Source organism: Zea mays, chromosome 4 (assembly GCF_902167145.1).
Source record: "Zea mays cultivar B73 chromosome 4, Zm-B73-REFERENCE-NAM-5.0, whole genome shotgun sequence".
Taxonomy (NCBI): Eukaryota; Viridiplantae; Streptophyta; class Magnoliopsida; order Poales; family Poaceae; genus Zea; species Zea mays.
This window is the reverse complement of record NC_050099.1, coordinates 46,559,835-46,584,126: the sequence shown is the minus strand read 5'-3', so window position 1 is coordinate 46,584,126 and position 24,292 is coordinate 46,559,835. Positions and strand designations below refer to the sequence as shown.

At 54.1% G+C, this 24,292-nt stretch overlaps 1 pseudogene; it reads right to left on the bottom strand.

Moving 5' to 3' along the window:
• Positions 1–192: 192 nt before the first annotated feature.
• The window catches only part of LOC109945713 (uncharacterized), a 65,883-nt pseudogene continuing 41,783 nt past the window's right edge, over positions 193–24,292 (bottom strand).

Genomic DNA, 24,292 nt, shown 5'->3' with positions numbered 1-24,292 from the left:
TATAAGACGCATATCTCTATTACTACTTAAGACTATAGTGTAGCCGTTTATGGTGCACGGTTTTGTCCCCTCTCCTCACATCCCCGACATCCTCCCCTCTGTTTCGCTCCCCATCGCGCCCTCCTCACCCTCCCAGTTGCCTCTGCTCCGCTCCCTATCGCGCCCTCCTCACCCTCCCAGATGCGATCCCCATCACCCGAAATCCCCGGAGGGGACGCGCCGGCGCTGGAGCTATCGAGGGCGGAGCTGGCGGCCATCTTTCAGGTGATGGCGGACCTCCTCGGTGACACGACGTGGCCGCAACTCCACCCGCGGCCCTACACCGACACGCCGTGGCCGAGCCTGCAGTGCGAGCTCGCGCCCGACGAAGCATGTGTTCTCCGCGCCACCCGCCTCCACCTGGGCCCCGACGTCACCACCCCGCCCTGCAGGCCCGGGGCCAGGCTCGACCCCGCCTCGCTGCGTGGCCTGCCGCACCTCCGGACGCTCTCCATCTTCGGCTGCTTCGGCGCCGCCCGCGCTGTTCACATCATCATCCTCGCTCGAGCAGATCGTGCTCAAGTCCAACCCTAACCTCACTGGCCCCATACTGGCGACGTTGGTTCTTATTTTGGTAAATATTGTGTTATGCACACCGATGGTTACCAATTCAGTGATAACTATTGTGTTATCTGAATAATTTGTAGAGAGGGGCTTGACTATGAGGTTAGGGAAGAATGACAGTACTACTATACTAGCAGTGCATGTTTTACTCTGCAGGTATCCAGAGTAGTGTTTGAATCAGCGCTGTCGGGGACCATAATTAGGGGTACCCTTAAGGCTCCTAATTCTCAGCTGGTAACCCCCATCAGCATAAAGCTGCAAAGGCCTGATGGGTGCGATTAAGTCAGTGATCAGTCCATTCGAGGGAATCGATCACGCCTCGCCCGAGCCTAGCCTCGGACAAGGGCAGCCGACCCCGGAGGATTTCCGTCTCGCCCGAGGCCCCCCTTCAGCGGCGAATATATTTCCGGCTCGCCCGAGGCCCTGTCTTCGCCAAGAAGCAACCCTGACCAAATCGCCGCACCGACCGACCAAATTGCAGGAGCATTTAATGCAAAGGTGGCCTGACACCTTTATCCTGACGCGCGCCCCCCAGCCGGCAGAGCCGAAGTGACCGCCGTCACTTCGCCGCTCCACTGACCGGCCTGACAGAAGGACAGCGCCGCCTGCGCCGCTCCGACTGCGGTGCCACTTAACAGAGTGAGGCTGACAGGCAGTCAGGCCCGGCCGAAGGCACCATAGGAAGCTCTGCTTCGCCCGACCCAGGGCTCGGACTCGGGCTAAGTCCCGGAAGACGGCGAACTCCGCTCCGCCCGACCCAGGGCTCGGACTCGGGCTAAGTCCCGGAAGACGGCGAACTCCGCTCCGCCCGACCCAGGGCTCGGACTCGGGCTAAGTCCCGGAAGACGGCGAACTCCGTTGCGCCCGACCCAGGGCTCGGACTCGGGCTAAGTCCCGGAAGACGGCGAACTCCGCTCCGCCCGACCCAGGGCTCGGACTCGGGCTAAGTCCCGGAAGACGGCGAACTCCGCTCCGCCCGACCCAGGGCTCGGACTCGGGCTAAGTCCCGGAAGACGGCGAACTCCGCTCCGCCCGACCCAGGGCTCGGACTCGGGCTCAGCCCCAGAAGACGACGAACTCCGTTCCGCCCGACCCAGGGCTCGGACTCGGGCTCAGTCCCAGAAGACGACGAACTCCGCTTCGCCCGACCCCAGGGCTCGGACTACGCCCTGGCCTCAGCCAACGGTCTCCGCCTCGCCCGACCCAGGGGCTCGGACTCGACCTCGGCCACGGAAGACAGACTCGACCTCGGCTTCGAAGGAGCTTCCACATCGCCCAACCTAGGGCGCAGACCAGCCACGTCGACAGGAGGCGCCATCATCACCCTACCCCGAGCTGACTCGGGCCACGGGGGACAAGACCGGCGTCCCATCTGGCTCGCTCCACCAGATAGACAATGATGGCGCCCCGCATACTCTGTAACGACGGCGGCTCTCAGCCCCCTTACGGAAGCAAGAGGACATCAGCAAGGACTCAACAGCTCCGACAGCTGTCCCTCCGCCAGGCTCCATCGCTCCTCCAACGGCCACGACATCACACCAGCTGGGTGCCAAAATCTCTCCGGCTACCACAACGACATGTACTTAGGGCGCTAGCTCTCCTCCGCTAGACACGTAGCACTCTGCTATACCCCCCATTGTACACCTGGATCCTCTCCTTACGCCTATAAAAGGAAGGACCAGGGCCCTCTTAGAGGAGGTTGGCCGTGCGGGGACGAGGACGAGACAGGCGCTCGCGTGAGGCCGCTCGCTCCCTCTCCCGCGTGGACGCTTGTAACCCCCTACTGCAAGCGCACCCGACCTGGGCGCGGGACGAACACGAAGGCCGCGGGATTCCCACCTCTCTCACGCCGGTCTCCGGCCGCCTCGCTTTCCCCCCTTCGCGCTCGGCCTCGCGCTCGACCCATCTGGGCTGGGGCACGCGGCGACATTCACTCGTCGGCTTAGGGACCCCCCGGTCTCGAAACGCCGACAGTTGGCGCGCCAGGTAGGGGCCTGCTGCGTGTTGACGAACAGCTTCCCGTCAAGATCCAGATGAGTAGTCTCCAGCAACCTCTACAACCCGGGACGGTGCTCCGTTTCGGGAGTCTTGAGTTCATGTCCCTCGATGGCAGCTACGACATGATACTCATTCCACCGTCGGGCGGCAGCGGTAACGGCGGCCGACAACCCGCCCGCCGGCGGCGGAATCGACGACGTCTTCCCCGCGTGGTGGAAGAACAACCTTCGAGCTCATCCCGCCCTCTTCCCCGCCGACGGAGGGGAAGGCGGGGCAACCAAGGCCAAGCGGGAGGCAGCGCCTCGTCGGCTGTCGAGCGAGTCGACGGCCCCAGCACCCCAACGGGGGGCGCGTCGGGCATCGACCTCACGTTTGAGACGAAGGCGAGCGCCGTCTCCCCGCGACACGCCAACTCCGAGCAAACGGACGACGCCAGCGCGCTCGCGAAAGGCTTGCTGGATGTCACCCTCGTACCTGAGACGACGGTGCAGTCAGTCCCTGACGTGACTTCATCACCGCCCGTCGACCAAGAGGTACCGATCGATTCCCATCCCACGTCATTTGGATTCAGCCTCAACCCGCCTAGCGACTTCGCTTTGGCGGGCGCTCTCGTAGAGGCGAGTCCAAACCCTCTGGGGTTTCGTATGCGGTCACCTTGGGACCGGCTGACGGACGTCTCGACCTACGGGCCCTCTAGGTCCGAGGAAGACGACGAGCCCAGCTTCTGTTGGGATTTCTCTGGACTTGGCAACCCCAGTGCCATGCGGGACTTCATGACCACATGCGACTACTGCCTTTCCGACTGTTCCGACGGTAGCCGTAGCCTCGGCGACGAGGACTGCGGCCCAAGTCGCGAATGCTTCCACGTTGATCTAGGGGGTCCCTCCGAAGGCAACCATCTTGGCATGCCGGAGGACGGTGATCTCCCTAGGTCGGTGCCTCGCGTTGACATCCCACGGGAGCTAGCTGTGGTCCCCGTTCAGGCGGGGGGCCATGACCCACAGCTCGAGCAAATCCGCGGGGTGCAGGCCAGGCTCGACGAGGGAGCAGGAGCGCTTGAGCCAATCCGCCGGGACGTCGGGCAGGCATGGGCGGGCCAACCTCCGCCCGGAGAAATACGTCATCTACCCCAGGGCTTCCAGCACCGCATCGCCGACGACGTCAGGGTCAGGCCACCACCCGTATCTAGTGGGGTCGGCCAGAACCTGGCTGCAACAACAATGCTCCTCCGCGCAATGCCGGAGCCATCAACCACTGAGGGGCGGCGAATCCAGGGAGAGCTCAAGAATCTCCTGGAAGGCGCCGCGGTCCGACGGGCCGAGAGCTCCGCCTCCCGAAGGCAGGGGTATCCCTCGGAACCTCATGCCGCGACTTCCCGATTCATGCGGGAAGCCTCGGTCTACACCGGGCGCACGCGCAACACAGCGCCTGCGGCCCCGGGTCACCTCGGCAACGAGCACCATCACCGCGACCGTCGGGCCCACCTCGACGAGAGGGTGCGCCGAGGCTACCACCCCAGGCGTGGGGGACGCTACGACAGCGGGGAGGATCGGAGTCCCTCGCCCGAGCCACCCAGTCCGCAGGCCTTCAGTCGGGCCATACGACGGGCGCCGTTCCCGACCCGGTTCCGACCCCCGACTAATATCACGAAGTACTCGGGGGAGACGAGACCAGAACTGTGGCTCGCGGACTACCGTCTGGCCTGCCAGCTGGGTGGAACGGACGATGACAACCTCATCATCCGTAACCTCCCCCTGTTTCTCTTCGACACCGCCCGCGTCTGGTTGGAGCACCTGCCTCCGAGGCAGATCTCCAACTGGGATGACCTAGTCCAAGCTTTCGCCGGCAATTTCCAGGGCACGTACGTGCGCCCCGGGAATTCCTGGGACCTCCGAAGCTGCCGACAGCTGCCGGGAGAGTCTCTTCGGGACTACATCCGGTGATTCTCGAAGACGCGCACCGAGCTGCCCAACATCACCGACTCGGATGTCATCGGCGCGTTCCTCGCTAGCACCACCTGCCACGACCTGGTGAGCAAGCTGGGTCACAAGACCCCCACCAGGGCGAGCGAGCTGATGGACATCGCCACCAAGTTCGCCTCCGGCCAGGAGGCGGTCGAGGCTATCTTCCGAAAGGACAAGAAGCCCCAGGGCCACCCATCGGAGGATGCCCCCGAGGCGTCAACTCAGTGCGGCGCCAAGAAGAAGGGCAAGAAGAAGTCGCAAGCGAAGCGTGACGCCGCCGACGCGGACCTTGTCGCCGCCGCCGAGTACAAAAACCCTCGGAAGCCCCCCGGAGGTGCCAACCTCTTCGACAAGATGCTCAAGGAGTCGTGCCCCTATCACCAGGGGCCCGTCAAGCACACCCTTGAGGAATGCGTCATGCTTCGGCGCCACTTCCACAGGGCCGGGCCACCCGCGGAGGGTGGCAGGGCCCGCGACGACGACAAGAAGGAAGATCACCAGGCAGGAGAGTTCCCCGAGGTCCGCGACTGCTTCATGATCTACGGTGGGCAAGCGGCGAATGCCTCGGCTCGGCACCGAAAGCAAGAGCGCCGGGAGGTCTGCTCGGTGAAGGTGGCGGCGCCAGTCTATCTAGATTGGTCCGACAAGCCCATCACCTTCGACCAAGCCGACCACCCCGACCATGTGCCGAGCCCGGGGAAATACCCGCTCGTCGTCGACCCCGTCATCGGCGACGTCAGGCTCACCAGGGTCCTCATGGACGGAGGCAGCAGCCTCAACATCATCTACGTCGAGACCCTCGGGCTCCTGCGTGTCGATCTGTCCTCCATCCGGGCAGGCGCTGCGCCCTTCCATGGGATCATTCCTGGGAAGCGCGTCCAGCCCCTCGGACAACTCGACCTTCCCGTCTGCTTCGGAACACCCTCCAACTTCCGAAGGGAGACCCTGACGTTCGAGGTGGTCGGGTTCCGAGGAACCTACCACGCGGTGCTGGGAAGACCATGCTACGCGAAGTTCATGGCCGTCCCCAACTACACCTACCTGAAGCTCAAGATGCTGGGCCCCAACGGGGTCATCACCGTCGGCCCCACGTACAAACATGCGTTCGAATGCGGCGTGGAGTGCGTGGAGTACGCCGAGGCCCTCGCCGAGTCCGAGGCCCTCATCGCCGACCTGGAGAGCCTCTCTAAGGAGGTGCCAGACGTGAAACGTCATGCCGGCAACTTCGAGCCACCGGAGAAGGTTAAGGCCGTCCCCCTCGACCCCATCGGCGACGCCTCCAAGCAGATCCGGATCGGCTCCGGGCTCGATCCCAAATAGGAAGCAGTGCTCGTCGACTTTCTCCGCGCGAACGCCGACGTCTTCGCGTGGAGTCCCTCGGACATGCCCGGCATACCGAGGGATGTCGCCGAGCACTCGCTGGAAATCTGAGCCGGAGCCCGACCCGTCAAGCAGCCTTTGCGCCGATTCGACGAGGAGAAGCGCAGAGCCATAGGCGAGGAGATCCACAAGCTAATGGCGGCAGGGTTCATCAAAGAGGTATTCCATCCCGAATGGCTTGCCAACCCTGTGCTTGTGAGAAAGAAAGGGGGGAAATGGCGGATGTGTGTAGACTACACTGGTCTGAACAAAGCATGTCCGAAGGTTCCCTACCCTCTGCCTCGCATCGATCAAATCGTGGATTCCACTGCTGGGTGTGAAACCCTGTCTTTCCTCGATGCCTACTCAGGGTATCACCAAATCAGGATGAAAGAGTCCGACCAGCTCACGACTTCTTTCATCACACCCTTCGGCATGTACTGCTATGTCACCATGCCGTTCGGCTTGAGGAATGCGGGCGCGACGTACCAGCGGTGCATGAACCATGTGTTCGGCGAACACATTGGCCGCACGGTCGAGGCCTACGTCGATGACATCGTAGTCAAGACGAGGAAAGCCTCCGGCCTCCTTTCCGACCTTGAAGTGACATTCCGATGTCTCAAGGCGAAAGGCATCAAGCTCAATCCCGAAAAGTGTGTCTTCGGGGTGCCCCGAGGCATGCTCTTGGGGTTCATCGTCTCCGAGCGGGGCATCGAAGCCAACCCGGAGAAGATCGCAGCCATCACCGGCATGGGGCCCATCAAGGACTTGAAAGGCGTACAGAGGGTCATGGGATGTCTCGCGGCTCTGAGCCGCTTCATCTCACGCCTCGGCGAAAGAGGTCTACCTCTGTACCGCCTCTTAAGGAAGGCCGAGCGCTTCACTTGGACCCCTGAGGCCGAGGAAGCCCTCGGGAACCTGAAGGCGCTCCTTACAAAGGCGCCTATCTTGGTGCCCCCAGCTGCCGGAGAAGCCCTCTTGGTCTACGTCGCCGCGACCACTCAGGTGGTTAGCGCCGCGATTGTGGTCGAGAGGCAAGAAGAGGGGCATGCATTGCCCGTTCAGAGACTAGTCTACTTCGTCAGCGAGGTACTGTCCGAAACCAAGATCCGCTATCCACAAGTTCAGAAGCTGCTGTACGCGGTGATCCTGACACGACGGAAGTTGCGACACTACTTCGAGTCTCATCCGGTAACTGTGGTGTCATCCTTCCCCCTGGGGGAGATCATCCAGTGCCGGGAGGCCTCGGGTAGGATTGCAAAGTGGGCGGTGGAAATCATGGGCGAGACGATCTCGTTCGCCCCTCGGAAGGCCATCAAGTCCCAGGTCTTGGCGGACTTCGTGGCTGAATGGGTCGACACTCAGCTACCGACAGCTCCGATCCAACCGGAACTCTGGACCATATTCTTCGACGGGTCGCCGATGAAGACAGGAGCCGGCGCAGGCCTACTCTTCATCTCGCCCCTCGGGAAGCACCTGCACTATGTGCTACGCCTCCATTTCCCGGTGTCCAACAATGTGGCCGAGTATGAGGCTCTGGTCAACGGGTTGCGGATCGCCATCGAGCTAGGGGTCCGACGCCTCGACGCTCACGGTGACTCGCAGCTCGTCATCGACCAAGTCATGAAGAACTCCCACTGCCGCGACCCGAAGATGGAGGCCTACTGCGATGAGGTTCGGCGCCTAGAAGACAAGTTCTACGGGCTCGAGCTCAACCACATCGCCCGGCGCTACAACGAGACTGCGGATGAGCTGGCTAAAATAGCCTCGGGGCGAACAACGGTTCCCCCGGACGTCTTCTCCCGGGATCTGCATCAACCCTCCGTCAAGATCGACGACACGCCCGAGCCTGAGGCACCCTCGGCCCAGCCCGAGGCACCCTCGGCACAGCCCGAGGCACCCTCGGCTCGGCCCGAGGCACCCTCGGTTTGGCCCGAGGTACCCTCGGCCCCCAAGGGCGAGACGCTGCGCGTCGAGGGGGAGCAAAGCGGGGTCACGCCTGATCAAAACTGAAAGTCGCCTAGAGGGGGGGTGAATAGGCGAAGCCTGTAGATTAAAATTTTATCCCCAACTAGATCCTTTGATTAGTGGTTAGAACAAGAAATATGATTATCGGAGTAAGAACTAAGTCCTTTGCTTGTAACCAAAGTTGGTATGAAATAATGCGGAATTGATAAACAATACAACTACTAGATATATGGATAGTAAAGCAAGAAGGCATAGATGAGAAGAGCAATAAGTAAAGTTCTTTCTTGCGAAGGGTTGCTCCACCAAATGAGAATTAAACTTGAAGCAACACCAAAAGATGTTAGCGGAGAATGGCGCAAGAAAACTTAGAGAAGGGAAAGCAAACAAATCACAAGCAAGAAACACAATGAACACGGGTGATTTGTTTTACCGAGGTTCGGCCCTCGAAGGCCTAGTCCCCGTTGAGGAGTCCACTCAAGGACGGGTCTTTTTCAACCCTTTCCCTCTCTCCACCGATCACACAAGGATCGGTGAGCTCTTCTTCTTCTCAAGGATCACTCTCGATCCCGCAAGGACCACCACACTCTTTGGTGTCTCTTGCTAGCTTTTACAAGCCTCCAACACTTTGGAGGAAGTTTGAATGGGAGTCAAAAACTCCACGCACAAATGAACACAAGGATGAAGCACACACTATCTCTCAATGTATCTCACAAGGCACTAGGGCTAAACTCAATTGAGTAGCTCTCAATTGCTCGCTCTCTCTTTTGTGGCACTTGTGTTGGTTGTAGTGGGCTAGATCTTGTGTATAGGATGTATCAATGAATATAGATGGTTGGGAGGGCTTGAGTATGTCAACTAGATGACTTGGAATGTTGCTTGGACTCCCACACGTTGAAGTGGCCGGTTGGGGTGGTATTTATAGCCACCATCCAATTTTGTAGCCGTTGGAGAAGCTGCTGGCGATGGGCGCACCGGACAGTCCGGTGCACACCGGACATGTCCGGTGCGCCAGCCATGTCATCCTATCCGTTGAGATTGGAGCTGGTCGACCGTTGGAGGCTTTGTCCTCATGTGGCACCGGACAGTCCGGTGCAGCACCGGATAGTCCGGTGCCCCTCTGACTTCTGCTCTGACACTCTGAATTCAACTGTACACTTTGCAGAGTCGACCGTTGCGCGCAGATGACCGTTGCTCCGCTGGCACACCGGACAGTCCGGTGTACACCGGACAGTCCGGTGAATTATAGCGGAGCGACCTCCCACTTTCCCGAACCTGGCCAGTTAAGAGCCGCTTCACTCTGGAGCACCGGACACTGTCCGGTGATGCACCGGACAGCCCGGTGAATTATAGTGGGCTGCGCCTGAGAAACCCGAAGGTGAAGAGTTTGAAGGCAATCCTCCCTGGTGCACCGGACACTGTCCGGTGGCACACCGGACAGTCCGGTGCGCCATGCCAGGGAGCACTTCGGTTTCTCTTTGCTCCTTTCTATTGAACCTTGTCTTGTTCTTTTTATTGGTTTTGAGTTGAATCTTTGGCACCTGTAGAGCATGTAATCTAGAGCAAACTAATTAGTCCAATTGTTTGTGTTGGACATTCAACCACCAAAATCATTTAGGAAAAGGTTTAAAGCCTATTTCCCTTTCAATCTCCCCCTTTTTGGTGATTGATGCCAACACAAACCAAAGCAAATATATAAGATAATAATTGAACTAGTTTGCATAGGATAGGTGCAAAGATTGCTTGGAATTAAACCAATATTCATTTCATAAAATATGCATGGATGCTTTTCTTTGTTTTTTTTTATCATTTTGGACCATGCTTGCACCTCAAGTTTTGTTTTTGCAAATGTTTTGGAAATTCTTTTTCAAAGTCTTTTGTAAATAGTCAAAGGTAAATGAATCATAAGATTTGGAAATTACTCCCCCTGTTTCAAATGTTTTTCCTTTGACTAAACAAAACTCCCCCTAGATTAAATCCTCCTCTTAGAGTTCAAGAGGGTTTTAAGATATTGATTTTTGAAATACTACTTTCTCCCCCTTTTGAACACAATAAGATACCAATTTGAAATGTTCAATTGAACTCATTTTAAAATTAGGGTGGTGGTGCGGCGGTCCTTTTGCTTTGGGCTAATACTCTCTCCCCCTTTGGCATGAATCGCCAAAAACGGAGTCATCAGAGCCCATTCTATAAGTTGTCTCCCCCTTTGGTAAATAATATATGAGTGAAAGATTATACCAGTGTGGAGAGATAGTATGGAGTGATGGCGAAGGATAAATGGTACCGATAGAGTTGAGTGGAAGCCTTGTCTTCGCCGAAGACTCCATTTCCCTTTCAATCTACGACTTAGTATAGAAATATACTTGGAAACATATTAGTCGTAGTCATGGTACGAGAATAATAAGATATATGCATTTGTACCAAAATGAAAGAGATATGATCAAAAGATATGTCAATTAAGCATGATCATAGTTCTATATAGATTGCTCCCCCTCAATATGTGCCTTGATAGGAATAAGTATTTTGGCCTTGAAATGCCAATTGCACATAATGAGGTTAATGAGAACAAGTCTATATCAGTGCATTGTGTCATAGTATATGTGTGATGCTCAAGACAGTTTATGCACTAATGAAAGCATGTTGCAAACATTTTAAGCATTTTCCTTTAAAGATTTCAAAGAGACTTAAGGACCATCCACCTTTGGAACAAAGGTAGCTTATCCTCGTTACAAGGTTAAGCTTTAAGCTCTTTGACAATAGAACCACTTCATCTAGTTTTAGCAAAGATGCAATAATGCATGACTGAAATTTTAAGAGGTTAAACTAGGTATGAAGCAGGGATAAATGCATGAACATACTTTCTCTTCCTTTTATACAAGATATGCAAGGAATGTAGGAAGATTTAGGTACATGTATGAATAAGATTGAATAGTTTTACCCTTTTGTACCTTTACATAGTGATGCTCTCTTCATTGTGCATTGTCCTTGGTCTTATTGAATTTGCCTAAGACCTGTACTCAAGACAATACATGGAAATATTTTGCACAAGAGAGAGTTCTACAACTAGTGATCCTTTTCCAAGTTAATGTTAGATCAAATTAAATGGATCACAAATTGTATAGAGGCAACAAGAATTCTCCTTTCAACTTAGTGCATATCAAGAGATAGATGTCGATTGAAATTACTCATTGAAATCAAATTGAAATTGCATGAAGCACTAAGAAGCATAAGTGTTAATTGAAGTTATTCATTGATCAAACAAGCAATAGATGCGATCAAAAGAACAACATAGGCATTAGATCATCAAACACACTTGAGATAGGAGAATCCAGCAGAGATGCTACTATAACAATGAAAGCTACAATCCTTGATAAAAGCGACATTATTTTAACAAGTTGGATTGATGTGAAGTAGCATACTTTATGAGAAACATTATTCTCATGCAAGAGACTATATGAAATTACTAAGATAAAGCAATAGTCTCAACATAATCAAAATATAGGAATGGACCCCCCCTAAAGATATGCATCAAGTAATTGAAGAATTGATTTCGATGCATTCACTTTTAAAGATATAAAGGGAGACCCATTATACATCTTGATCAAGGCTAATAAAATTTGCAATAAACAACTTAAGCCTTGTATTCTCATAATGAAAAAGATTTAGAATGCTTACAACCACACCATTGATTGTTGTGAAGACCTTATTGTCCAAGTAGGTGTTGTTGTTCTTGATGTTCTTCCTTTTTCATTTGAGTGTCCTCCCTTTGTAGTTGTCTCTTTTTCCTCCCAAACTTATTGAAAATACTTAAGAGAGATGTCAATAGCGCAAGGGAGTATATGATGAATGATGATTTCTTTTAGAAAATAAATATGAACAATTCATCATCCATAAGTCACACAAACATGAAGTAAAATCCCTAGCATTAGTGCACATCATAGGAAAAGAGGAATATGCACTATTTAACCATTTGATCAATCATAGGAATTTACTTCTTCATATTGAGTTTATTAATCATTACTTTGAAAACAAGTCAATATGAGAACATTTATAGCAAAGGTATGAAATAGATTCTAATGGACAAGTGCATTAATGAGATTGAGGTTGAATGTACATCTTAGCCAATTAAAATTCAACCAAGAATCTATTTCTTCACAAAGATATAATTATAGTAAACAGTCATTGATGGGAACTATATTTGGTTAAGAGGATGAGTTCCCATACCTTTGCTTTTACCTTTCTTCCTTTGGGTGAAGATCAAACCCTTTGAGGCTTGTGGCATTAAACTTGCACTTACTCGTTTGTCGATTTTCATAAGTAAGCTCAAGTGAAAAGTTAATGGCAACACAAGCACTAGTTTCCCTTTTTGTAATCATTTTGATAAGGAATGCAAAACTAGATTACTAAACGCATGGAAACTTCATAGCATGAACTAGATTATCCATAGAAGATGTTATGCTCAATTTTAACTCATAAAACAAGCATAACCAATCTTTTAAGATTATGGGAATAAATCTAATTCATGATATGGAAAGCGATAAATGTAGAAGAATCATATCCAATTTAAGCAATAAGACATACAACATAAATCATTGGATTGATTTTTCTTGTCATGATAAATTACGCATCTCCAACTAGAAACATATTCTCTACTAGTGAGACTACATGAGTTACTTAGATAAAAGCATTAGTCTCACTATTCTAGACATAAAGAAAGATTCCCTTTTATAAGTGTCTTTAGGATTTGAATTCCTTGTATGACACCTTATTCTTTTAAGAATATGGAATCTTCTTCTATATCTAGATCATGGCAATAATAGGATAATTAAAGTAAAACATGCCATGGGAACTTGCAACAATTTTAAAGCATGTATATTGCCATAATATAGAAATGAAGAATATGCAATCTACCATATGAGAGGAATTTCTTCAAAGAATGGCGACATAATTTTAAAAACATCTTCAGTGCTTCCTTTTCCTATGTGACTACACAAGACACATAAGAAAAGATAATTTAAGATACTTGCACTTAAAAGCATAAGTGTTACCATCCTTTGACTTTCCTCCATGTTGTAGGCCTTGAATTTCCGCACATGATGATTCTTTATTTCCTACAACATTAATATCTTCCCGAGATGATATGGGTTTTGAATATAATAAATTGAAGTAACCTTGGGTCAATCTTGACTATGTAGATCATTTGAAGATTGATAGCTTGAGTTGTTAAGAATTGAATTAACTCCCTCAAGCACCCCAAGGCTTCATACCATCTCCTTCTCCTACAAAGCTTGTCAAGCACATTTTGGTACCCATCGCTTGATGGGTCCGTTAAGGTTAGTAGACAAAGATCTAGGAACCCAAGTGTCCTTTGTGCTAGCGCTTGGTAAACTTGTTACCTTTCTAGCACAAGTTGCAATTTTGGGTTGCCTAGTTACAAGCGAAATGATTGACAAGCTAGAGGTGGGGTTGTTACCAATGGGACAATCCTTGCATTGATGTCCCTTTTTCCGGCATGTGTAGCATAGGCGCTTTTGAAGTCTTGAAAATTTCTTCTTTCCTTGTTTGTCGCTTGCTACATGGTTAGTAAAAACTTTCTTTTCTAACCCTATGCCTTTTTGTTTCAAATGAGGACAAGATTTGATTAAGTGTCCCTTCTTTGAGCATTTAAAACAAAGTCTATCATCCTTGTTAATAATCAAGCAATTTTTAATGTAGGGACATGACCTAATCAAGTGTCCCTCTTTAAAGCATTCACTACACTTCTTATTTTTCTTAGTGTGAAGTGTGGCTTGATTATTACCTTGGATGTTACCTTGTATGGAGGCACGGTTGAGGCTTTTGGAAGAGGTATTGATTTTCTTCTTTTGCTTCCTCTTCTTGGCAATCCTCAAGTCCTTGACATTTTCTTCAAGGGAGTTAGTGCATGCTTCGGTTGTTCCCGTCTCAAGCTTCTTCACCATGTGATCACGGTTATCTTGAGAAGGTTGAGCAATGCACTTTCCTTTAAGTTGTGTCAAGCTCATATTTAGCCTCTCATTTTCTTCCTTGAGCTTTTGATATATATCATCTTTTGTTCCTGCAAAACCTAGCTCAAAGGAAGAGTTGCTTGTCGACGGACAACAAGCATTAGCACATGGTAATATAGTTTGAATTTGAGTACATGTGCATGAGTGAGGTTGTTGGAATTTTAAATTTTCTATCACTACCTCATGAGTAATGTCTAACATGATATGATCATCCATAAGATTTTCATAAGAACATAGAAGCATATCATGTTTTTCTAGAAAAGCTAGATTTTCAATTTTTAGCTTTTCTAATTGGTCCTTAAGCAAGGTATTTCTATTCACTAATTGAGCGATACAATGTAAAGCGTTATCTTGCTCAATTGAAACAGTCTCATACCTTTGGACCAAATCAACATGAGAGCACTTTAGCTCCTCATGTTCTTTAGTCAACTCGTCAAAGTGTAGCATTTTCATGGAGAGAATATCTTCTAGCCTTTGACGAGCTTCGCTTTGTTCTCTCGCTCTTTCTAGAAGTTTAAGCATGACCGTCTTATCTTCTTGGCTTAGGCGAGCGTAGAGATGCACAAAGCTTCTTTCTTCCTCCTCATCCTCATTTGTGCTTCCGCTATCATTTTCATTAGCCACACAACACATGTGGGAATCGAAATGGGAAGACAAACCTTTTGGAGAGGTGGATTCATCGTTTGGTCTCCATCGTTCATTTTCTTCTTCTTCCTTGCAAGGGTTAGTATCACAAGGACCAAAGGAAGTAGAAGCACAAAATGAATTATCATGTTTGGACTTATTAAATTTGCTTTTAATTCTAGTCCAAATATCATGCACATCACAAATGGGTTTGTCATATTTTATTATGAAGGCATGATAATCTTCTTTGCTAAGGGATTTACTTAAGATGTCATAAGCTAGATAATTTAAGCGTATACATCTTAAATCTTCTTCGGAGGCATTTTCCCTAGCATAGTTAAGAGGAATAATACTCTTGTCCAAAATTTGTTCTAATTGTGGATCTATGGTTCTAAAAGCATTTATCACTCTAGTAGACCATGAATCATAGTTAGAACAATCATCAAATAAAATCTCGAGAGTTACCTCCTCTTGAGTTGCGTTCGATGGAGGAGTGTTCTTGTTCTTTTGGGATCTTCTATGAGCCATCACTTCGAGTTGTTAGACTCAAGATGAAGTGCCTAGCTCTGATACCAATTGAAAGTCGCCTAGAGGGGGGGTGAATAGGCGAAGCCTGTAGATTAAAATTTTATCCCCAACTAGATCCTTTGATTAGTGGTTAGAACAAGAAATATGATTATCGGAGTAAGAACTAAGTCCTTTGCTTGTAACCAAAGTTGGTATGAAATAATGCGGAATTGATAAACAATACAACTACTAGATATATGGATAGTAAAGCAAGAAGGCTTAGATGAGAAGAGCAATAAGTAAAGTTCTTTCTTGCGAAGGGTTGCTCCACCAAATGAGAATTAAACTTGAAGCAACACCAAAAGATGTTAGCGGAGAATGGCGCAAGAAAACTTAGAGAAGGGAAAGCAAACAAATCACAAGCAAGAAACACAATGAACACGGGTGATTTGTTTTACCGAGGTTCGGCCCTCGAAGGCCTAGTCCCCGTTGAGGAGTCCACTCAAGGACGGGTCTTTTTCAACCCTTTCCCTCTCTCCACCGATCACACAAGGATCGGTGAGCTCTTCTTCTTCTCAAGGATCACTCTCGATCCCGCAAGGACCACCACACTCTTCGGTGTCTCTTGCTAGCTTTTACAAGCCTCCAACACTTTGGAGGAAGTTTGAATGGGAGTCAAAAACTCCACGCACAAATGAACACAAGGATGAAGCACACACTATCTCTCAATGTATCTCACAAGGCACTAGGGCTAAACTCAATTGAGTAGCTCTCAATTGCTCGCTCTCTCTTTTGTGGCACTTGTGTTGGTTGTAGTGGGCTAGATCTTGTGTATAGGATGTATCAATGAATATAGATGGTTGGGAGGGCTTGAGTATGTCAACTAGATGACTTGGAATGTTGCTTGGACTCCCACACGTTGAAGTGGCCGGTTGGGGTGGTATTTATAGCCACCATCCAATTTTGTAGCCGTTGGAGAAGCTGCTGGCGATGGGCGCACCGGACAGTCCGGTGCGCCAGCCACGTCATCCTATCCGTTGAGATTGGAGCTGGTCGACCGTTGGAGGCTTTGTCCTCATGTGGCACCGGACAGTCCGGTGCAGCACCGGACAGTCCGGTGCCCCTCTGACTTCTGCTCTGACACTCTGAATTCAACTGTACACTTTGCAGAGTCGACCGTTGCGCGCAGATGACCGTTGCTCCGCTGGCACACCGGACAGTCCGGTGTACACCGGACAGTCCGGTGAATTATAGCGGAGCGATCTCCCACTTTCCCGAACCTGGCCAGTTAAGAGCCGCTTCACTCTGGAGCACCGGACACTGTCCGGTGATGCACCGGACAGTCCGGTGAATTATAGTGGGCTGCGCCTGAGAAACCCGAAGGTGAAGAGTTTGAAGGCAATCCTCCCTGGTGCACCGGACACTGTCCGGTGGCACACCGGACAGTCCGGTGCGCCATGCCAGGGAGCACTTCGGTTTCTCTTTGCTCCTTTCTATTGAACCTTGTCTTGTTCTTTTTATTGGTTTTGAGTTGAATCTTTGGCACCTGTAGAGCATGTAATCTAGAGCAAACTAATTAGTCCAATTGTTTGTGTTGGACATTCAACCACCAAAATCATTTAGGAAAAGGTTTAAAGCCTATTTCCCTTTCAAAAACTGGCAGACCCCGTACCTGCAATATCTCCACCGAGAAGAGCTACCCCTCGACCGAGCCGAAGCTCGGCGGTTGGCGCGGCACGCCAAGTCGTTCGTCTTGCTGGGAGATGGGAAGGAGCTCTACCACCGCAGCCCCTCAGGCATCCTCCAGCGATGCATCTCCATCACCGAAGGTCAGGAACTCCTTCGAGAGATACACTCGGGGGCTTGCGGCCATCACGCAGCACCTCGAGCCCTCGTCGGGAATGCTTTCCGACAAGGCTTCTACTGGCCGACGGCGGTGGCCGACGCCACTAGAATTGTCCGCACCTGCGAAGGGTGTCAGTTCTACGCAAGGCAGACCCACCTGCCCGCTCAGGCTCTGCAGACGATACCCATCACCTGGCCTTTCGTTGTATGGGGTCTGGACCTCGTCGGCCCCTTGCAGAAGGCACCCGGGGGCTACACGCACCTGTTGGTCGCCATCGACAAATTCTCCAAGTGGATCGAGGTCCGACCCCTAAACAGCATCAGGTCCGAACAGGCGGCGGCGTTCTTCACCAACATCATCCATCGCTTCGGGGTCCCGAACTCCATCATCACCGACAACGGCACCCAGTTCACCGGCAGAAAGTTCCTGGACTTCTGCGAGGATCACCACATCCGGGTGGACTGGGCCGCCGTAGCTCACCCCATGTCAAATGGGCAAGTAGAGCGTGCCAACGACATGATTCTACAAGGGCTCAAGCCTCGGATCTACAACGACCTCAACAAGTTCGGCAATCGATGGATGAAGGAACTCCCCTCGGTGGTCTGGAGTCTGAGGACATCGCTGAGCCAAGCCACGTGCATCACGCCGTTCTTCCTAGTCTACGGGGCCGAGGCCGTCTTGCCCACAGACCTGGAGTACGGCTCCCCGAGGACAAGGGCCTACACCGACCAAAGCAACCAAGCTAGTCGAGAAGACTCGCTGGACCAGCTGGAGGAGGCTCGGGACAAGGCCTTACTACACTCGGCGCGGTACCAGCAGTCCCTGCGACGCTACCACGCCCGAGGGGTCCGGTCCCGAGACCTCCAGGTGGGCGACCTGGTGCTTCGGCTGCGACAAGGCGCCCGAGGGCGGCACAAGCTCACGCCCCCCTGGGAGGGGCCGTTCATCATCGCCCAAGTTCTGAAGCCCGGAACGTACAAGCTGGCCAACAGTCAAGGCGAGGTCTACGGCAACGCTTGGAACATCCAACAGCTACGTCGCCTCTACCCTTAAGATGCTTTCAAGTTGTTCATATACCTCGCTCCCACGCAAAGTTTAGTCATCAAGGAAGGGTCAACCTTGCCTCGGCAAAGTCCGACCCTCCCTCGGGGGCTAAAAGGGGGGAACCCCCTCTGCGTCGAATTTTTTCCTCGAAAAAAAAGGATCCTTTCTGCCAGGATGTCTTTCGTGCTTTTTGACTACTTCGAAAGTGGATCCTGAAAACGACGGAGTACACGTAAGCAGCCGAGGCTGACCGAGCCGAGGGACTCCTACGCCTTCAGGATACGGATACCTCATGTAACACCCCGTCCAATCCCTGGACCGGCGGTACTTACTCCTGGCAGCTCTCTAGGATCATATATTGTCCCCACAGACCAACACGAGTCTTTTGTGCGCACTTTGTCCTCACTCATGCGCACCCGAGAAAACTTCCCGGTCGGTCACCCATCCCAAATTGCTCCAAGCCAAGCACGCTTAACTTGGAGGTTCTTTCGAGATAGGCTTCCGAAAAAGAAGATGCACCTTGTTGGTATGATTACACTATTAATTCTATTAAGCCTTGGGCCAGGACATCCCATCCCAGGGGCCAGGATATCACAATCCACCCCCCTTAGAAGACCGACGTCCTCGTCGGTCAACCCCAATCCAGGAACCTCCCCTCTTGGCCACGTCTGTATGTCTAGTGTCGTCATATGCCATGCCATGTGACCACTCCGGGCCCACATGCGCCATGCGCCATATACCCGAACCCCCTAGCCCACACACGCCCGTGAAACCGCGAGGGTCGGCTCTGATACCACTTGTAACACCCCGTCCAATCCCTGGACCGGCGGTACTTACTCCTGGCAGCTCTCTAGGATCATATATTGTCCCCACAGACCAACACGAGTCTTTTGTGCGCACTTTGTCCTCACTCATGCGCACCCGAGAAAACTTCCCGGTCGGTCACCCATCCCAAATTGCTCCAAGCCAAGCACGCTTAACTTGGAGGTTCTTTCGAGATAGGCTTCCGAAAAAGAAGATGCACCTTGTTGGTATGATTACACTATTAATTCTATTAAGCCTTGGGCCAGGACATCCCATCCCAGGGGCCAGGATATCACACCTCACTCATCACCTTCTGTGATAAGTAACTCACGTTCGGATAAGTGATTCCGCGGACCGAACAAGTCTTCACGTTCGGAAGCTCTTCTGCCGAAGCGATTCTTCGAGCCTTCTCGACTGCGTCGGTGACAAAGCCCCATGGACGGGTAAGAGTGCGCGTAAGCGGCAAGGCCGACCGAGCCGAGGGACTCCTACGCCTCTGGGATACGGATACCTCACTCATCACCTTCCGCGAGAAGCAACTCTCGCTCGCACAAACATTTCTGTTACCGACAAAAAAGTCCAGATACTCGAAACAAGAGGAAAAGAGACACAACTTTACAACACGGCGAGGGTGTGTTTTGGCCTCGGCGGCCGTAGGAAACACGCGCTACAAGACAATCCGATCCTACAGGCTCGGATCCTGACGCTTGAAGGGAGCAGCAGCACCCTCGGCGTCGACAACACCTTCGGCGAGGTCCGACCTAGCCTCGGACGGCGACGCGGTCCGAAGATCTCCACTCTGAAGGACGACGTCATCACCAAGCCCGGGCCGTCGCCGCCAGGGTCTTCTCCGAGAATCCGGCCCGAGCAGGCGGCTCGGCCGGTCACCCCGGGGCCTCGGCCAGCTGTCCTCCGAGGACGCCAGGCCGACCCGAGGCCTCGGCTGGTCAACTTCGGTGTCGGTCCCGCTAACGGACGACCCGGCCAGGCTCCGGCCGACCAGGTTTTCTTTCCGAGCCAACTCTGCCTCTGTTCGCGCTGACACCGCTACCCCCAGCCTCGGCTCATCAAAGGGCGGCCGAGGGGTTCCTTTAACTAAGCAAGAGAAGCCTCGGGCAACAAGGCTCACCGAGCCGAGGGACTCCTACGCCTCCGGGATACAGATACCTCACTCGTCACCTTTGCACGGGGCGACTCACGCTTGGTGAAGCGGTTCAGACAACCAACAGGCGAGTCTTAGTGCTCGAAAATGAGGAAAAAACACGGCTCCGTGCCAAAATTACACACATGTTCAGGCCTCGACAGCCGCAATGAACAAAAACACTGGCATTCGAAGTGCCATTACAGACGGAACTCTGGTTCCGTCCCCGCAGGTATGTACAACCTCCACACCGGGGAGCCTGCGGGGCGACGAGCACCGGGGGACCCGCCAGCGACCTCTGCAGCAGCAGCCATGGTCCCAGGACGGACGCGGCCGCCGGAGGGCTCTCGTTCGCGTTCCCGCTCAAGGGACGCGAACCAGCTATTAAAGCCAAAGAGCGGGCCGCTCCAAAGCGCACCGGCAGGTCCTCGCTCCCGTCCTCGCCACGAAAGCGAGGAAGAGGGCGGAATGTTGCATCCTAGCTGGGCAGCAACAGTTCGCCTTCCCCGGCATGGCTGGAGGACGTCTCCTCCGCAGAGCTGGAGGATGGTTGCCACCACTAGAAGCTGGAAGAAGAGGTGGCCCGCCGGCCCGCGCGGGAGGGAGAGCCCCGGCTCGCCTCGCTCCCCGCCCCAGCGAGGATGACGAACACCCTCGAGGCTGAGGGCGGGACCAAGATCACAGCCCGGCTTGCCTCTCCCCATCCAGGGGCTGGAGGTCACCGTTTTGGGTGACCACCAGTGGAGGGGCGCAACCGGGCTGTGTGATGAAAATCCTTGAAGCCGAACGATGGTTGAAAGGTACCAACTCCCACGGAGTTGCGTTCCTCCAACGACGAGGCGGAAAGACGGCGGGTATCCCCCATCCGGGGGCTTGGAAGGTGGAAAGACATGATGCATAAGGGAGCGCGAAGACATGGTCGCCTTCCAAGGGGGTCACCCTCCTTTTAAAGGCAACTCTCCCTACTTGCGTCCCCAGCCGTCGCCGGCTGAGTCTTCTCCAACACGCTCCAAGGTCCTCCCCTGTGGCGCGGGGGCTGGGTCCCACACGTCATGCAAGCCGGCTCAGAGCAGAAGAAGCCAAACCACCGTGTGCGGTGCGCACAACCGCCCAGCGGTTACAAGCGACTCTCCACTTTTGCCCAGACCAACGGGCGAAAGGGGCGGGCAGCCATGCAGGCGGCATGCAACCGCGCCAAGTGGGCGCACTCCTCCGACTCCCAACACGCCCGGCATGGAGGCCCAGGCCCACGCGTCATGCAACCGGCGCGCCGAGTGCTTCGAGCATGCAACTACACCGCCACTTGCGCCACCACCACGCCTCCTCGACTGCGGAACCGATACCGCGACTCGAGGCGACCCAGAGCACGACCCAGCGGCGCCAGCCTGGCGCGACGGTCAATGCGGCCAAAAATGGGCCGGCAGTAATGGCGGTGGCAGGCGGGCAGGAGCAGCGGTCACGTCGCCAGCCAAGCCTACGTCCCGTCCGGGGGCAGCGAGAGAACCCTCTCTCACGGCGTGAAGACAACGCGCCCGTGTTCCGTTCCTCGAACGGCTCGCGCACGCGCAACGGCCGCCCCGCCAACCACTCGCCCCGTCGCATTAACTCCGCGGTGGGACAGGCGGCGCCTCTGGCAGGAGAAGCGGGCGACGCTTCGCCTTCGCCATAATGACCGCGTCAAAAAAGGTACGTCGCATCGTTTGATTTCGTATCCTTTTCCTTTTTCCCTCTTTCTCTCTCTTGCAGCAGGGACCGGGAAAGGGGGATACCCCGAAAAGGATCCTTCCCCGTGAAGGAACCAGGCTCCGAGCCTCCCTACTGATCAGAGGTTCGAAGGCTGGCCCCTCGGAAGGGTTCAACAGCCGCCTCAGATCGCGTGGGCCCTACACCCACTACTGGTCAGAGGTTCAAAGGCCGGCCCCTCGGAAGGGTTCAACGGCCGCCTCAGGCTACTCGGGCTCCGCGCCCACTACTGATCAGGGGTTCGAAGGCTGGCCCCCGAAGGGTTCACAGTCGCCTCAGACATAGAGCGAGGGATGACCATGGGTACGTTTGATACATAACCAAGGCTCGGGCTGCGCTCCCGAGGTACCCTAGGACATTTCCGAGACCAGCGGGAACGATCTTGTAACGGAATCCCATCAGAGGGAGGCATCGAGCCCTCGGACCCCGTCGCCAGGGGACCGGGTCCGGCAGATCACCCGCAGGTACTTTTGGGCGTGCCTCTGGGCCCCTAGCCGACCCTTAACGAATGGGGCACAGACGTCCACTCGGATTACCCGCTTGCAGCTCACCGGAGACACCATGTTCGGCGCCCATCGAGGGCAACATGGCGCTTCCCCCCCTCCTCCTTGTGGAAAGGCGACGCAGGGGCGTATGTAAAAAAGTCGAGTCTGTCCCTGATCGCCCTCTCGCCCTGTGCAGAGGCTCGGGGGCTACTCTCGCAAACCCGGCTCCGGCCGAACCGTTGACAGCGTCAACATACCAGCCCGAGAACTTGGGACCCGACCGTACACCCGGGCTACGGCCAGCTCGCATGAGGGACGACCAGACCAGCCGTAGCATTACGCGAGGCATTAAGACCTCGGAGGAGTGAAACCACTCCTCCGAGGCCTCGGGGGCTACACCCGGCGGGTGCGCTCGCGCGAACCCACCGGAACAAAACGCAACCGAGAAAGGCTGGTCCCCTTGCAAAAAAGTGCGATGAAAGCCTCCAAGCGAGTACTAACACTCCCTTCGAGGCTCGGGGGCTACTGTCGGGGACCATAATTAGGGGTACCCTCAAGGCTTCTAATTCTTAGCTGGTAACCCCCATCAGCATAAAGCTGCAAAGGCCTGATGGGTGCGATTAAGTCAGGGATCAGTCCATTCGAGGGACTCGATCACGCCTCGCCCGAGCCTAGCCTCGGACAAGGGCAGCCGACCCCGGAGGATTTCCGTCTCGCCCGAGGCCCCCCTTCAGCGGCGAATATATTTCCGGCTCGCCCGAGGCCCTGTCTTTGCCAAGAAGCAACCCTGACCAAATCGCCGCACCGACCGACCAAATTGCAGGAGCATTTAATGCAAAGGTGGCCTGACACCTTTATCCTGACGCGCGCCCCCAGCCGGCAGAGCCGAAGTGACCGCCGTCACTTCGCCGCTCCACTGACCGGCCTGACAGAAGGACAGCGCCGCCTGCGCCGCTCCGACTGCGGTGCCACTTGACAGAGTGAGGCTGACAGGCAGTCAGGCCCGGCCGAAGGCACCATAGGAAGCTCCGCTTCGCCCGACCCAGGGCTCGGACTCGGGCTAAGTCCCGGAAGACGGCGAACTCCGCTTCGCCCGACCCAGGGCTCGGACTCAGGCTAAGTCCCGGAAGACGACGAACTCCGCTCCGCCCGACCCAGGGCTCGGACTCGGGCTAAGTCCCGGAAGACGGCGAACTCCGCTCCGCCCGACCCAGGGCTCAGACTCGGGCTAAGTCCCGGAAGACGGCGAACTCCGCTCCACCCGACCCAGGGCTCGGACTCGGGCTAAGTCCCGGAAGACGGCGAACTCCGCTCCGCCCGACCCAGGGCTCGGACTCGGGCTAAGTCCCGGAAGACGGCGAACTCCGCTGCACCCGACCCAGGGCTCGGACTCGGGCTAAGTCCCGGAAGACGGCGAACTCCGCTCCGCCCGACCCAGGGCTCAGACTCGGGCTAAGTCCCGGAAGACGGCGAACTCCGCTCCGCCCGACCCAGGGCTCGGACTCGGGCTAAGTCCCGGAAGACGGCGAACTCCGCTCCGCCCGACCCAGGGCTCGGACTCGGGCTCAGCCCCAGAAGACGACGAACTCCGTTCCGCTCGACCCAGGGCTCGGACTCGGGCTCAGCCCCAGAAGACGACGAACTCCGCTTCCCCCGACCCCAGGGCTCGGACTACGCCCTGGCCTCAGCCAACGATCTCCGCCTCGCCCGACCCAGGGGCTCGGACTCGACCTCGGCCACGGAAGACAGACTCGACCTCGGCTTCGGAGGAGCTTCCACATCGCCCAACCTAGGGCGCAGACCAGCCACGTCGACAGGAGGCGCCATCATCACCCTACCCCGAGCTGACTCGGACCACGGGGGACAAGACCGACATCCCATCTGGCTCGCTCCGCCAGATAGGCAATGATGGCGCCCCGCATACTCTGTGACGACGGTGGCTCTCAGCCCCCTTACGGAAGCAAGAGGACGTCAGCAAGGACTCAACAGCTCCGACAGCTGTCCCTCCGCCAGGCTCCATCGCTCCTCTGACGGCCACGACATCACACGAGCTGGGAGCCAAAATCTCTCCGGCTGCCACAACGGCATGTACTTAGGGCGCTAGCTCTCCTCCGCTAGACACGTAGCACTCTGCTATACCCCCCATTGTACACCTGGATCCTCTCCTTACGCCTATAAAAGGA